Raw genomic sequence first — 17904 nt, 5'->3', positions numbered from 1 at the left:
AATACAATAATGCTTTTAACTACTTTCACCTAATACAAAAGTAGAAACTACATGGGAAACATACAATGGTGTATATTTGTATGAATGCAGATTTGTGTGCAGACTAAATCCACTCAGAAAGCAAAGTAAAAATATTCTCTCTTTTTTTTTTTTAACAAAGAGGATTTCAATATTCTAGGTACAGTATCATGGGAAAAAATTTATATTTTAAAAATCATCATTTAAAAAAACTTTCTCATTGTACACCTGAAACTCTTAACACCGTTAATTAGACTTGAATTTAAAAATAAAGCCTTTGTCATCACAAAAAATGGTCTATGGTTTCTTGAATATTTGGAAAATGTAGAAAATCACCAAAAATAAAAATTGTCCCAACCCTACCAGAGAGAACTGCAGGCAACATTTTATTGTATGCAAATCCTACTTTTTGTCCACGTGTAATATTCCCAAAACCTAAATATAACACGTGTGTACACACACACAACCTGTAATACAAAAGTGGTCCTTTATTTTGAGACGTACTGGCTTCTAATTATAATAATGGTGCTGTCAATACCTGATATATTACAACATGCACTGAAATAGCTCTCTTTAAACATTTATAAAATGCCTAAATCATTAACAAGATTTAATTTAACACCATCTGTTAAGATTATTTTGCCAAATCACAGATCCAACAGATATGTACAATCACACATACCATGAAAGGACAGACCCAGAACCGGAACAACACCTATACATGGCTTACAGTTGGCATTTTCAGGTAATACACCATGGAGTTTTTTGCCCTCAAATATTCTACAGTACGTATTCTTTTTTTTTTTTTTAAAGATTTTATTTATTTATTTGCGAGAGAGAATGAGAGACAGAGAGAGCATATGAGAGGGAGGAGGGTCAGAGGGAGAAGCAGACTCCCTGCCGAGCAGGGAGCCCGATGCGGGACTCAATCCCAGGACTCCAGGATCATGACCTGAGCCGAAGGCAGTCGCTTAACCAACTGAGCCACCCAGGCACCCCTCTACAGTACGTATTCTTAATACCTTCATTACATTCCACATTGAGATTCCCTTAGTTTGTTTAAATAATCCCATATAATAGGTTTTTAGTTCATTTCCAGGTTTTTTCGATTGCGCAGAACATAAAAACAGTTCTCTGTCCATTGATATTCACTTCCTCGGTAGGATGTTACTGCTTCAAAAAGTACATACATTTTTATCTATCATCAAAATGCCCTCCAGAGAAGCAGTTCCACTTTACATTACTATACATGGCTGATCACTGGCATCATTATTTATTTATTTATTTATTTATTTATTTATTTATTTAAAAGATTTTATTTATTTATTTGAGACAGAGAGAATGAGAGACAGAAAGCATGAGAGGGGGGAGGGTCAGAGGGAGAAGCAGACTCCCTGCCGAGCAGGGAGCCCCATGCAAGACTCGATCCCGGGACTCCAGGATCATGACCTGAGCCGAAGGCAGTCGCTCAACCAACTGAGCCACCCAGGCACCCTGGCATCATTATTTAAAAAACAAAGTTCGCCAGCTAAATGGGAGAAAAATCTTAATGTACATTCCTGAATACCAGTAAATATGATTTTCTTTTCAAGTGTTTACTGGCTTTTTGATGCACATGGTGTATGATATCCTGTTGTCTACTTTTCTGATCTATTTAAAAAAAATCTTTTGGAATAGTTTTAATTTTACAGCAACGTTGGGAATACACTATAGTTACCATAAACCCTAAATGTTTCCCCTCTTATCTACATATTGCATTAGTATGGTACATTTGTCACAATTCACAAACCAATATTGATATATTATTAACTAAAGTCCATATTCTATTCAGATTGCTTTAGTTTTTACCTACCATCCTTTTTCTGACCCAAGATCCCATCCAGGATAGCACATTGTATTTACCTATCCTGTCTCCTTAGGTCCTCCTGGTTTAAAAAAAAAAAAAAAATTCTCAGACTTTCCTGGGGAAATGACTTTGACAAGTTTTGAGTATTGGTGAATATCGGAGGAGATCCCTTTACTGGAATTTGTCTGATGTTTTTCTCATGATTAAACTGAGGTATGAATTTTTGGGAGGAGGACCACAAGAGGTGAAGTACCATTTCATCCTATTATATCAAGGACACACTATCAACGTGATTTATCACTGTTGATGTTAACCCTGACCAGCAGGCTGAGGTAGTGTTTGTCAGACTTCACTGTGAGGTGACTTCCTACCCCAACCCTGTCCACACTGTATTCTTGGGAAGGAAGCTGCTATGCACAGGCCATACTTGAACCAGGGAATTATGTTCCACCTTCTTGAGTGGAGTATCAATGCAAATTATCTGAAATTTTTCTGCACGGGAGATTTATCTATTCTCCATTTATTTATTCAATGATTTATTTATATCAATATGGACTCCTATGTTTATTTTACACTTTGGGTTTTAATACAGTAGTACTTCATTTTGCTGCTCAAGGCTTTGAACACTGAGATCTTTCAGTTCGCTCCTGTGTCCCTCTGACAGACCTATAATTGTGAGTTTTTTTTTTTTTTTTTAACAATGTATTACTTTCTGGCACTATATAATGCTCCAGACTCATCCAATGTATATCCTGCATCGTTCCTAGAATCAGTCATTTCTCCAAGGGGTCTTGGTTCCTTTCACTGGAGGGTGGTATTTAAGACCAAGTTCTGGGTGCTATACATGCTGGTACTGGAGTGTTGTAGATTCTAGGTCCTTCTTTATCTATTTTGCATATTAAGCAATTTTTGTCTAGGTTCTTGTTATCTTTTGATATTGTTTATAAGTTGTTTTGATATTGTTGTTTGATACTGTTTTGGTATTATTTACATATTGCTAAAAATACATGTTGAACTATGTTTGCTGGGCTGTCATTAAATAAATACCACAGAGGGGTGGCTGGGTGGCCACGGTCCTGTGATCGAACCTCACATCAGGCTCCCTGCTCAGCGGAGAGCCTGCTTCTCCCTCTCTCCCTCTGCTTCCCCTGCTTGTGCATTCTCTCTGTCAAGTAAATAAATAAAATATTTTTTAAAGTTTTTTTTTAAAGATTTTATTTATTTACTTGACAGAGAGAGAGAGTACAAGCAGGGGGAACGGCAGGGAGAGGGAGAAGCAGGCTCCTGCTGAGCAGAGAGCCCGACGTGGGGCTTGATCCCAGAACCCTGGGATCATGACCTGAGGGGAGGCAGATGCTTAACCGACTGAGCCACCCAGGGGCCCCTATAAATAAAACCTGAAAAAAAAAAAATACCACAGACTGGATGGCTTAAGCAGTAGATATTTATTTTCTCATAGCTAGAAGCTAGAAGGCCAAGAGCAAGGTGTTGGCGGTTTGGTTTCTTTTGAGGCCTTTCTCCTTGGACTGCAATGGTCACCTTCTCACTGTGTCCTCACATGGTCATCCCTTAATCGCTTTCTTTAATCTTTTATCTCCAAATACAGTTACATTCTGAGGTACTGGGGGTTAGGACTTCATATGAATTTGGGGGACACAATTCAGCCCATAATACCTATATTTATGAAGTTTTATATTAAATAGGTGTTTGTATTTAATATTAAATAAGCTTTTTCTTACACTGAGAATGAATATCTACATTTCTATATTCTTTGTTCATTTATAGTTTATTTTTTGGTGGGGGAGGGATAGTAAATACCTGTTGACTTTGTTATTCCTCACAAAAATGAACCCTGAGTTTGGGGCTGTTGTCACCAGTTCAAAGGAATACCAAGTCTTCTGCTGGGGATTTATCTTCACCACTGGAAGCCACATTAACAATCTCTGCCTTACCTAACAACACTACCCTGTGAAGGCTACTTTAGCAGAAGCCAATCCACAGACTCTGGATATAGGATTTTTAGCCTAGCCACAGAACCCAGGGCTTTATTTTTTTATTTATTTTTTTAAAAAAAGATTTTATTTATTTATTTGACAAGAGAGATAGATAGCGAGAGCAGGAACACAAGCAGGGGGAGTGGGAGAGGGAGAAGCAGGCTTCCCGCCGAGCAGGGAGCCCTATGTGGGGCTATATCCCAGGACCCTGGGATCATGACCTGAGCCGAAGGCAGACGCTTAACGACTGAGCCACCCAGGCGCCCGAACCCAGGGCTTTATGATTTAACACATGGCAACCCCTAAAAGGCACAGGGGTCATCCAGCCTAGTGAGTTCTGAGAAAGCAATAACCAAAACACAATTTCCAGGTCTGCGTGTTCATCCCCACTGCTGACACAAGGTACAAATCCCACAGTTAGCCGTCATAGTTCTAGTTTACATATTCGAGTTAATTTCAGTCCACTTAGTATTTCCCTTTAGAATTTGGATACAATCGATTATCTTCTATAGTCCCATGTCCTCTTGTACCACTGGATTTAAATTCAACATGACACTCTTCATTTCTGTCACTATATGATCTTTTGACTCCTCCTTCCTCTGCTATACTTATCTATCCAATCTCTAACACAGTCCTGTTGGTTTTTCCTTGGTGAGAGTCCAAGAATCTATCTTCCTATTTTATTTTCAAACCCATGGCCAGTGATACATTTAGGCTCATGCCATCTCCTCTGACTTAACTGTATAATTACCTAACAAAAGCCTCTGGCTCCAATATCCAATCAATCTTCCTAATATACCTGCTGCACTGCCTTGCTTAAAGACTTCAATAGCTGGCCTCCTTACCGCCTTGTTGACCAGCCCCTGTGGCGGCCCATCAGAACATAATTTGAAAACCTCTTCCTTATGTAAGCCATCTGTTCCAACATGGTTTCCTCAATTTGCCTTTTTTTTTTTCTTGCTCCATTAATGCCTTTTTTCCTTCAAGATCTACCACTTCTCCATAGACTTCTAATTGTTTTGAATTTTAGAATTTTTCAGGATTAATCATTTTGCCTTTAATATATTCTAGATTATATTTTTTTAATGTAACTGACTTCCAAAACATAATTTTCTCACATATAGTAAGGATTTGGTACTAGTTGATACTATGCTTATAGGTGCGGTTTGGCTTCTTTCTTTGCTTTATTTTTTAACCTCTGTATTGAATAGAATCAGTCAAATGAATAAACACAATATCCCTTAACACCTAACTCTTGTAAGAGTAGAAAACAATAATGCATTTCATTTGGAACATGGGAAAGATTAAATGTCTTAATAAACAGTAGGACAATTTTTAAGGACCACCACTATTATAATTTATTACTGCTCTAATGTGAATATTACTGAGTAATTTATTACTAACATCTGTAATATTTTCTAGGCATTTTTTTTTTTTCTGGTTTATTTTCTTTAATATTGAGTCTTACTCTGGATGTTTGCAATCTGGGAGGTCGGGCATAAAGCCAAAGCATGAGCATAGTGTATAAAATCAAGTAGTTTATTTTAAAAGGCCACCTACAAGATAAACTCATGGTTTGTAAAGAAAGTGTTTGCTACAAATAAAATTCACCTATAAATTTGAATACTGTTTCAGTTATAGAGGCAAGAAGAAATAGATACTCATTTCCTCTTAATCTTTTTTCTGCCTAAAGAGTGAAAACTTTGCCAAAATACTCATAATACCTTTCCCTCCCACTAAGGTAAAGTTTTCTATATGTACACTGGCTATACTGAAAAATTTATACTACTTTAAAAAGAAATTTTATGCAAATGTATAGTAGAGATGGCCCTTGTATCATATTTTATATACGAGAAATACTTGAAATGGCTATTTTCTGGACAGATGTTCAGACATAAATCTATCCTTCACCAAAATTGTCTTAGAGAAGAACAGTATTGTTCAAAGATGAGTCTCAGAAGCAATGAGTAAGAGTGCTTTTAGTACTAGAAGTAATAAAGTTCTTAATGCATAAAAGTTATCAGTATTTCATTAAAAACTGATTAAAGGTTTTCCTAATTAAGATTCTAAACACAGCTTACTCTAGAATTTTTAGAAGATGTAAAAGAGTAAAAAAAAGAATGACAAAATCAGTAGTAATTCCATTACTGAATGAACCATCTTTTTTGTTAAATGCTATTCCATACATTTATATATATTACAATTTTTATCAAATGTTCTCAAGTCTGACCTGCCATTCTCTTAACTCCTTTAAAAACCTTAAAGTACCAATAAAAGTTTAATAACAAAACTGACCAAGGGTTAATCTACATCTAAACAAGTTACAAAACACTAATTGTAAGGATTTAAACTTTTATTATTGCCATTCTTTTAAAAAATGATTATGAAATATTAGTCTACGGTATAGAAACAGAAGCATAGGGCGCCTGGGTGGCTCAGTTGGTTAAGCGACTGCCTTCGGCTCAGGTCATGATCCTGGAGTCCCGGGATCGAGTCCCGCATCGGGCTCCCTGCTCGGCAGGGAGTCTGCTTCTCCCTCTGATCCTCCTCCCTCTCATGCTCTCTGTCTCTCATTCTCTCTCTCTCAAATAAATAAATAAAATCTTAAAAAAAAAAAAGAAACAAGCGTATTAATATAATCCCCCTATACCTATCACCCAGTTTTAAGAATTGCTAACATTGATCCTTAACATTTTGGCATTATCTTTTCCAGTTTTTTCTACAATATCTTAAAAAAAACACTATTTTAAAACATAATTAACATATTTAAAGACAATATTTTAGGAACAATATTTTATAACAGAATTAAAATATAATTAAAACATAATTAACTGACATCTTAGAGCATATAGATTTTCCTGCCCTTTCACTAAATGGGATATTAACGAGCATTTTCTTACATCTTTACAAATCCTTAAAGAATGTCATTTAAAAACTGCAGGGTATAATATTCCCTCATATGGATGAAAATCATTCAAATCCTTTCCTGTGTTTACTATTTTAATGAATGCTATGATGAACAATCTTTCTATGATTACTTATAAGAGCAATTTTTGACATTTATACGAGGCAGGATATTAAGCACTTTTCATATATTGCTGTACTTAATTCTCACAATGATACCCAGGGATAGGTACTATTTTCATACCTATTTTACAGATGTGAAGACTGAGGCTGACAGAAGTTAAACTAATGTCATACAACTTGTAAGTTTATTTTCTGGATTCAAAGCATGCACTCTCATTCCAAAATCCACATTTAAAAATCAGTGTTTGTTTTCTAATGACATCCTACAAATGGAATTAACTAGGTCAAAGGGTTTAAAATTTCAAGGGTTTTGTTAACATTACCAAATGTTTTTTATTTTTATTTATTTATTTATTTATTTTTTAAAGATTATTTATTTATTTATTTATTTGAGAGAGAGAGGATCAGAGAGATCACATGAGAGGGGAGAGGGTCAGAGGGAGAAGTAGACTCCCCGCTGAGCAGGGAGCGCGATGTGGGACTCGATCCCGGGACTCCAGGATCATGACCTGAGCCGAAGGCAGCCGCTTAACCAACTGAGCCACTCAGGCGCCCCCATTACCAAATGTTTTTTAGAAGAGTGGCATCAATTTATATTCTTACAAGGAAATACTCATTTAAGGACTACTTTTAATAGGATTAGAAAAATCAAACAGATAGTAGGCATGACTACACAGATGAACTGTGTTTCTAAGATATGGATTAGAACAATCATGCAGTGTATCATTACTAAAAAAAAATAAAAAAATCCCAAAACATTATAGCTAATGATATTAACATTTCTGAACTATTTTAATTTCCCTTAAGACTGTCTTTAGATAATAAATTCCCTCTTTAATAATATAAGAGAATTTAAATCGTAGTTTGTTAAAAGTAAATGCAACAAATAGCTGATTGCCGATAATCTAAACTATATAATACTAATGGGTAAGACAATGCTCCTATAGGAATTACTTGGCAAATTCTCCTTATTCCACTGCTTTTAGAATCATACTCCCAAACAAATAAAAAATAGTAATGATAGTGTTCTATTAGACTAAAGAACTAAAAACAACTCAATGAGACTAGAGATAAATGGGATACCAAATATTAAGATGACAAAATAAACTATAGAATCAAAATCAGAATGATGAAAGACAAATGGACGAGGCTGTTAGGATGAGTCAGTGACAGTTAACATAGATACTGTATACACTCTCAAAGAGCAATACAAAATACAACACTCCAGGCCCTTATCAAAGACTATGGGGGTGAATGGCTGGCTTAGTCAGTACAGTGTGGCACTCTTGATCTCAGGGTTCAAGCTCCACGTTGGATGTAGAGATTACTTAAAAACACAATCTTAAAAAAAAAAAAAAAGACTATAAAGCCCATTTGTCTGTAATCCACTTTACATTAGAAACTGAGACCAGTGAAATTTACATAAGATAGCCTGATCTAAGGATGGCAAAAATGCAGAAGTTTCTCTGCTGTTCTTCATTCCTGTGACCCAGACAGATAGCCAGTCATTCCTATACTCCCTTCTGCTGACACTGGCCTCAGAATCCTCTTCAACACAGCACCATAAACTCACTCACACCAACAAAGGACAGGAGCTGAGTAGGCTTATTTGCCATGGTTTGTCATCCTTGTTCTAAATCTTTATTCCTTTAGGTGGTGTCATTCCAAATTTGAATCAAGCTTGATCACCTGTTTATATTTTACGAAAAATAGGAGGATAACAGTTTAGACTGTTATACCTATCTCCTTTAGGAGAAAAATCATTTCAACTGAGATGCTTTTTAATATCACATTCTTATTTTTTCTTGAAGTACAGGAATCCCATGGCTATAAATAGTAGAGGAATAGTGTTCAGGGCATTGTCTATTAGTATCCCTATATATGAATTTTCACGTATGAGATTTACTTTGGAACTCAGTACAATGCAATGTTTAGCATTCTTTGAGAAAATGATGACCTTCCTTCCCTCTGATAAAAACATTATTCCCTCTCTCTCCACACCCCCCACTGATTGTCAGGAAGCTCAGAAGCAAAATCTGTTCTTCAACTTTATCAATTATGGTGAACTTTAAGACTGGCATATTTGTATTTACAAATTCTGACTTTCTACTTTGCAATTTTCTTTCTAGCAGTAACTCTTATTTTTCTTTACATTTTCACATATACATTTGGCAAAAGATTTCTCAAATCATTTCAAAGAATGGAACAGCATATAAATTAATAGTTAGAAAACAGTAATCACTGCTCTTTTGCACAAAAGCAGCTTAAAGGTGCCAGAGAACCAAGAAAAACATTTTTACTTTAGGTAGCTAGTAGCTAACAACCACTGGTGATTCCTCAACTTAGACACACATCAAAATCACCTGGAGAGCTGCTTCTTTAACACTGTTTTTTTGTTGTTACTCATAAATTTAACATAGGTAACTAACTGAAAGAACATAAGAATGCAAATGCAAAGTAAAAGTCTTCCTCAATTTTGAAACACTCTAGTTCCCCAAAGATAAGCATGGAAATAGTTTTTTGGGTATTCTATGGTAAAATAATTTGAATATATAAAACATTAAAAGCCAACAGTAAATTTTCAAACTCCTCATTTTCTAGTTATCTTACTACATTTTATATGGTCTTGGAAGTTATTTGCATCTATTGTGTGTATATGGTGGAAATGCTCTTTGTGGCGGGTCGCTCTTCCCAGCTCCACATTCAGTGACCTCACATTGGTAGCTTGAAATAGGCCATTACTATGGGGAGAATTTACATCAGGGAAATTAGCAAATGATAGGAATCAGTCCTCTTTCCCCCGTAGTTAAGCATTAGCAGCACACCAGCGCTTATGTGTTTCAGCCAAGGGAAACTAGAGTATCAGAAAAACCATGAAACACCATATGTACAGGGAATTCACAGAATTTGCTGGAACAAAAAAGGGCAGGTTATTATGGCAACCAAGTTTATAAAGGGCTCCATGTGAGATAGAGAAAAAGGGCAAACGTTTTCTGCCCTTTATCACAATTCACTTTAATTCTGTTTATTAGGTCTCTAATCTTAACAAAGACTCTCGTGAATTTTCAAAATAGGATCAGAATCTTAAAGGATAAGGTATCCTAGAAACCGTGTATCTTACAACAATGCCTTCTTAGGAACTTCAAATAAAACAGATGTGAATAAAAGGCAAATATAATCAAGCTGTCCTTACAGAACTTAATTTCATTGATTGTGGAATCCTCTGAGGAATCCTCAGGCCCTTCTGAATTATTATTATTTTTTTTTTTGCGAGGGAGAAAGAGATGGAGAGAGCATGTGCATGGAGGGGGGCAGGTGTGCAGTGGGAGAGGGAGGGAGAGAATCTTAAGCAGTCTCCACATTCAGCCCGGAGCCCATGCGGGGCTCGATCCCAGGACCCCAAGATCATGACCTGAGCCAAAAACCAAGAGTTGGACTCTTTTTTTTTTTAAAGATATTATTTATTTATATGAGAGAGAGAATGAGATAGAGAGCATGAGAGGGGGGAGGGTCAGAGAGAGAGGCAGACTCCCTGCTGAGCAGGGAGCCCGACACGGAACTCGATCCCGAGACTCCAGGATCATGACCTGAGCCGAAGGCAGTCGCTTAACCAACTGAGCCACCCAGGCGCCCAAGAGTTGGACTCTTAACTGACTGAGCCACCCAGGCACGCCTCCTTCCGAACTATTTGAAAAGCATCCTCTACAAATGGTTTAGCTCCCAAATGTGTCTATGTATAAGAACCAATTGGGAATGAGAATCTTTGGAAGTGGGGGTCCAAGAATTTGAATTTCTGAGTTCTGCATCTTCAGCAAACCTAAAGTGTGACAATATTCTTAGTTTGGTTTTGGATTAAAACTGATTGTGATTAAGCAATGTGCTGTCAGTATTGTATGCTGGTTTTGGTCTAACTGAATTTTTTAAAGAAATGTGAAAATAACAATAGGTTATAACTTTTACCAAAAATCTATCCTTGCTCAGACACTAAAATATAAGAGATTGTAAGGAAAAGAGAGTTATAATACACTAAAATTTAATATCTAATAAATATTAAAATATTTAAGTTTAATCTTTGAAAATAATGAATTTATGCCTGTTTAAGGCCAAATGATTGCAACTAGTGCAAGGCCCAATAATAACACACTGTACCTGTGTATATTCTTCCTACTTGAGTCATTATGCCGCTGATTAAGCTGCCATTGTGGAGCTGAATTTTGCACATGATCACTGCCAAAATAATACATAACTTCCGTCCTCCACAAATTTTGAGAAAGATCTGTTGCTAAGAATTTCTGCTAGTAGAGAATTCCCATTCCGTAATACAACAGTGAAGTGGCCATCAGGTAACGACAGTCTTGAAGAAAATTATGAAAATTACATACAGAAACAAAAAAGTCAACCCATGAGAAAACCCGAAATCCTGAATTCTGTAACCAATGACACAAGTTTAAAACTGCCAAGGAGAGCTAAAGACAGTAAAAATTCCTTTGAAAGACCTTATGCATGTTTTAATTATAGTCATCAAGCACTAGGAAGCTTGGAATTTTCATGTTGTCAGAGCCGAACTTCTAATTTTACTGCAGAGCTTCTCATTTCTACTCTAAAAGGAGAGCTGAAGATAACAGTGGGGAAAGAAATCGGTCCACAGCAGATCAGACTTGTACTTCATCCTCTCACTCTCTCCCCTAGCCACCCCCATCCCCCACCACTAGGGCCTACTACGTGCTAGACCCTAACGAAAGAAAAATGTTGAAAAACTATGCTGAACTCAACAGAGTACATTACAGAACCAGGGGCTGGAAACCCTTGCAGCCCTCAAGTAACCTTGCATCCTGTGGGCAGAGTTCCACAGAATGTGGGGACCATCATCTGTTAGTTATGTGAACCAATCTCCAGCATTCCCCAGTTTACCTGGTGTCACTCACTACAAATCAACTCCTAGATGATAAACAGAAGGCTCAGAGACATTAAGGAACTTCTGAATTAAGCATCCAGCAAGCGTCAAAGCCAAAACATAATAAGCACAAAACTTCTAATTTTAAGAGTTGTGCTCTTCCTTTTAGAGCAAACAACACTTTGTACTTCATATAATGTATAACCCATTGCAAGCAATATTCAGAAGTTACCTAAGTAATTGGGACCTGCCAATACACTACTGTCATGTGTAAAAAGATGTCTGAGACCCATTTTTTGATTGTGCACAAAGTCTACATGGAGGAATACCACCATCTTTAGGCAACATTTACATGCTCTCCAATTTCTATGAAACTGGTTAGGTGCCTATACTAAATGGGGTTAAGAATTACTCTCGACCATCTGACCAACCCCAGACTCCTGAGTTAACTCTGAACTCAGAGAACTGCTTTCTTCATTTAGCCTCTTCAGCACAGGATATGTTGAAACCCAAACGTAGCATTAAAACTCCGTGGACATTAAAGATAACAAGAGTTCAGTTGCAATCTAAGGTTTAAAAAAAAGCTTCTGGGGAAGAAAAAATAACACACAAACCACTTTTGAAAATGCTGGGAAATTTTTCTCTTTTAAAATACATGCCTCTACAAATGAGTAAAGAAAGCCATAAATCTGGACTCTGTCTTGGTTTGTGCAGTTCATTGGGTACCACATGACTATGAAGCGAACTTCCCTGAACTGAATGCAGATCTAAAAGTGCTGCCAAGTCCTCCCATCGGACGCTTCCGTGTGGCTTGGGTTGCATGGCAGTCAACTCCACTCACCTCACAGATGAATGTTGTCAACTCTTCCAGGCCCCACCCACCCTAATGGGAATTTAATATTCTGCTTTAAAATCATCTTAATTCCTCTCCAGTGCACAAGACCAGGTATCACTGATGACATACTATGTACTAGGCACTGCATCTTCTAGCACTAAGGATACATCTGTGAACTCTCCATTGCTTTTTTTCTTTTTTTGTAAAGATTTTATTTATTTCTTGATAGAGAGAGACACAGCGAGAGAGGGAACACAAGCAGGGGGAGTGGGAGAGGGAGAAGTAGGCTTCCTGCAGAGCAGGGAGCCCAATGTGGGGCTATATCCCAGGACCCTGGGACCATGACCTGAGCTGAAGGCAGACGCTTAACGACTGAGCCACCCAGGCGCCCCTCTCCATTGCTTTTTAATTAAAACTAAATTTGCAATGATTTGGAAATCAAAGCATTCCACTTTCATATTTCTTAAACCACTTCACTTCATTTGTTCAAATCTTTCTAGTACCTACGGTATCTCCAACTTAGTGATTTTTTCCCCCCTCATGCCTTACCCTAGAGCTAGAACAGTCTCCCTCTTTTTAGGGGCACCCTACATGGTATGATCGCTCATTAATGAGGTTGAAAGGTTTGGTCTCCTTATTTTTTATAGCAAACAATTAATAGAAATTTTAATGTTCCGGTTATTTTTGTAATTTAAACGTAAAAGAATTAAAAACGATTTTTTTATGTTCTCTCTTGGGTGGTCAACTGATTAGAGAATGTCTAAGCCCTTTTTTTGTATAGGAATATTAGAGGGGGAACTTTATACTATCTTGGGCAACTCACCAACAGAAAAGGAAAGCAAACATGTGCCACAAGAACTACACCACCACCTAATTTAATCCTGACATCAGTAATTACAGCACAAAACCAGCATGCTGGCTGGATGGTACTACCAAGCCCTCGGCCTCTTTTGAAACATCAGACGTTGTTTCACAAAAAGCAGTTTTGGATGACCCTACTGCCATTTTTGAGAAATGGTATAGTCTCTACCAACTGTGACTTTGCTGATTTCCCTCCTTAAAAAAAACATACCCAAGTGATTAAACAAAGGGCAGTTGATCTAGCCATTCTAAAGAAAGGGGTGTTACAATTCCTCCTCAAGGGAATGTTGTATGTTAAGGAGACTGAAGAGAAATGAGGAATGCAATGTGTCATCTTTGATTGGCTTCTGCATTAAGAACAACAGGGCAGCTACAGGAGGAATTATTAGGGCAACTTGAGCAATCTGAATATGAACTGTACTTTAGGTGTTAATATCTCATCAATGTTATATTTTTTAGGTGATATTAGTCCTGGGCTATATAGAAGAATGCCCTTGTTTAGGAGACCTAATAATTAGGACTGAGTGTCACAATGTCTTCAACTTTCTAAAAAAAATTTTTTTTAAAAAGATTTATTTATTTATTTATTTGACAGAGAGAGAGAGACACAGTGAGAGAGGGAACACAAGCAGGGGGAGCGGGAGAGGGAGAAGCAGGCTTCCCCCGGAGCAGGGAGCCCGATGCGGGGCTCGATCCCAGGACCCCGGGATCATGACCTGAGCCGAAGGCAGACACTTAACGACTAAGCCACTAAGGCACCCTAAAAATTTTTAATTTTAATATAGATTTAGATTTACAGAAAAATTGTGACGATAGTATAGATAGTTCCCATCTATCACACACGCAGTTTCCCCTATTAGAATCTTATATTAGAATGGAACATTTGCACAATTGATGAACCATTAATAATACACTAGTATTAATTAAAGTCCATACTTCATTCAGATTTGCTTAGTTTCTATATCTATCTAGTCTAGGATACCATCTGGGATCCCACCCCATTTACCACATTACATTTAATCATCATGTCTCCCTAGCTCCTCAGAAAGTTTCTCAAGTCTTTCTTATTTTTGATGACTTGATAGTTAGGAGTGCTGGTCAAGTATTTTTTAGAATGACTGTCAGTTGGGATTTTTCCTTTGTTTTTGTCAGAATTTGATTGGGGATAAGGGTTTTTGGTGGGTTTATCACAAACATGGTATGACATCTTCATCACGTATCAAGAATATGTTCAATTAGGGGCGCCTGGGTGGCTCAGTAGTTAAGCGTCTGCCTTCGGCTCAGGTCATGATCCCAGGGTCCTGGGATCGAGCCTCACATAGGGCTCCCTGCTCGGCGGGAAGCCTGCTTCTCCCTCTCCCACTCCCCCTGCTTGTGTTCCCTCTCTGTCTCTCTCTGTCAAATAAATAAATAAAATCTTAAAAAAAAAAAAAGAATATGTTCAATTAGCATGACTTCATCACTTATGACGTTAACCTTGATCACTTGATTGCAGCAGTGTTTGTCAGGAAAGTTACTAAACACCCCCCTGAAACCCTGCCCCACTTCCAATACCATATTTTTTGGAAGAAAATCACTATATACAACCTGCTTATGGAGTGGCAAGTTATGTTCTACCACCTTGAGGGCAGAGTATCTACATACATTATTGAGAATTCTCCTGCATGGGACATTTTCTATTTCCCCCATTCATTTATTCAATCATTATTTATATCAGTATGAACTCATGGGTATTTATTGTACACTTTGGGTTCTATTACAATAGTGTTTTATTTTGTTGTTCAAATTGTTCGAGATTTGGTCATTGGGATCTCTTTCAGTTGGCTCCTATGTCCCTTTGACATACACCACCATTGTTCTTATTTTTATCTTTTTGAGCACTTCGTTACTTTCTGGCACTACAAGATGGTCCAGGCTCATCCTGTATACTTTTTATCCCATTCCTAAAATCAGCAGTTTTGCCAAGGAGCCCTGGTTCCTTTTACTGGAAATTTTTGTGAAACTAAGATCTGGGTGGTGGGCATGCTACTACTAGAGTATTATTCTCATTTTTTTTTTTTACTTATTTATTAGAGAGAGAGAGCATGAGAGGGGGGAAGGGCAGAGGGAGAAGCAGACTCCCCGCCGAGCAAGGAGCCCGATGTGGGACTCGATCCCGGGACTCCAGGATCATGACCTGAGCCGAAGGCAGTCGCTTAACCAACTGAGCCACTCAGGCGCCCTCTCATTTTTTTTTTTTTTAAAGATTTTATTTATTTGAGAGAGAGAGAGAGTGAGAGCACACAAGTGGGAGGAGGAGCAGAGGGAGAGGGAGAAGCAGACTCCTCGCTGAGCAGGGAGCCCACAGCAGAGCTCAATCCCAGGACCCTGAGATCAGAATCTGAGCCAAAAGCAGACACTTACCTGAGCCACCCAGGCGCCCCCTTACTAGAGTATTATTGATTCTAGGCCCTCGTTGTCTATTTTATATCTTAACCAATATTTTTCTAGTATATTATCTTTTGATTTTGTTTATGAATTTTGTTAACATGAACATGTTTGTGAAACTTTATATTAAATAAATTTGCATTTGTATTTTTGTATTTTTTTTTTTACCTTTTCTTATAGTGAGAGCAAGTAAACAGCTCTTTTTAGTTCATTTACAGTTTATTTAATTTCTCGTGGTGGGGGAATGGGCAATAAATCCCTGGTGACTTTGTTATCACTCACAAAGATGAACCCTGGGTTTGAGGCTGATGTCACCAGCTCAAAGGAATACCAAGTCTTCTGCTGGGGATTTATCTTCACCACTGGAAGCCACATTATTAACAATTTCTGCCGTATCTAACAACACTACCCTGTGAAGGCTATTTTAGCAGAAGCCAATCCACAGACTCTGGATATAGGATTTTTAGCCTAGCCACAGAACCCAGGGCTTTATGATTTAACACATGGCAACCCCTAAAAGGCACAAGGGTCATCCAGCCTAGTGAGTTCTGAGAAAGCAACAAACCTTAAGAAGTGAGGTGTCAACCAAAACAGTTTCCAGGTCTGCTGTGTTCATCCCCACTGCTGACATAAGGTACAAATCCCGCAGTTAGTCATCATAGTGCTAGTTTACATATTCGAGTTAATTTCAGTCCACTTTGTATTTCCCTTTAGAATTTGGATATAATCAATGTATTATCTTCCATATGCCTTACAACCCAGTACCACTGCATTTAAATTCAACACAAAGTTCTTAAAAAAAAAAAAAAACAAACTTTTAAAATCCTTATTTTATTCCGTAAATTATAATTATGATGATGATGTTCTTTTGCAAAGCTGAAGAACTTAAAAGACATTTTGTATTAAGTTGCCATGAAAAAGTCTCTTTATATTGTTAGTCTGGAGTGGTTCAGCTCACTTGGTCTGTCCAGATTTGGTAGCAAGATAGTATTTTTCTTTTTTTTTAAATGCTTCTTTCCTTTTTTTAAAAAAAACTGAGGTGTAATTTATCTAAAACATAATAGTTTCAGATATACAACATAACAACTTGATACTTGCATATATTGCAAAATGATCACAGGAAGTCTAATTAACACAATACATAGTTACAAATTTTTTTTCATGTGATGGGAACTTTTTAGATCTACACTTAACAACTTTCAAATATGCAATACAGTATTATTAACTATAGTCAGCATGCTGTATATTTATATCCTCATGACTATTTTATAACTGGAAAATTGTACCTTTTGACCCCTTTTACCCATTTCTTTCTTTTTTTTTTTTAAGATTTATTTATTTGAGAGAGAGAGAGAGAGTGAGAGAGAGCATGCACAAGAGCCCAAGCAGGAAGGACAGAGGGAGAAGGAGAGAGAATCTCAAGTGACTCTGTGCTTAGCACAGAGCCCAACATGGGGCTTGATCTCACGATTGTGAGAGCATGCCTGAGCTGAAACCAAGAGTTGGATGCTTAACCAACTGAGCCACCCAGGCGCTCCCCCTTCCCCACCTTTACCCATTTCTATCATGGATCTTTGACTCCTCCTTCCTTTCCATCCAATCTGTAACCCAGTCCTGTTGGTTTTTCCTTGGTGAGAGTCCAAGCATCCATCTTCATCACCTATTTTCAAACCAGTAGTGGTCAGTGATACCTTTAGGCTCATGCATCTCATCTGACTTACTGAATAATTTCCTAACACAAGCCTCTGGCTCCAATGTCAGATCACTCTTCCTAATATACCTGCTGCACTGCCTTGCTTAAAGACGTCAATAGCTGGCCTCCTTACCCCCTTGCCCACCAGCCTCTGAAGGGGCTCATCAGAACATAATTTGAAAACCACTGCCTTATATAAACCACATGTTCCAACATGGTTTCCTAAATACGCCTCATGTATTTCTGCTTCAGTCTGGGGAGTGTGTGCTTCCAGCCTGCATGCCTCCCTCCCTCATCTTTCCGCTTCTC

At 37.6% G+C, this 17904-nt stretch overlaps 1 protein-coding gene across 5 annotated transcripts in view; it reads right to left on the bottom strand.

The window, feature by feature from the left end:
* The window catches only part of REEP3 (receptor accessory protein 3), a 99284-nt gene that overhangs the window by 51072 nt on the left and 30308 nt on the right, over positions 1 to 17904 (bottom strand). The window lies entirely within an intron of this gene.

The sequence above is a fragment of the Mirounga angustirostris genome, unplaced genomic scaffold (genome assembly GCF_029215605.1).
Source record: "Mirounga angustirostris isolate CCGP_5_RB_7025 unplaced genomic scaffold, mMirAng1.0.hap1 SCAF_6, whole genome shotgun sequence".
NCBI classification, from domain to species: Eukaryota; Metazoa; Chordata; class Mammalia; order Carnivora; family Phocidae; genus Mirounga; species Mirounga angustirostris.
The sequence above is the reverse complement of the archived record's forward strand: the minus strand, read 5'-3'. Positions and strand labels throughout refer to the sequence as shown.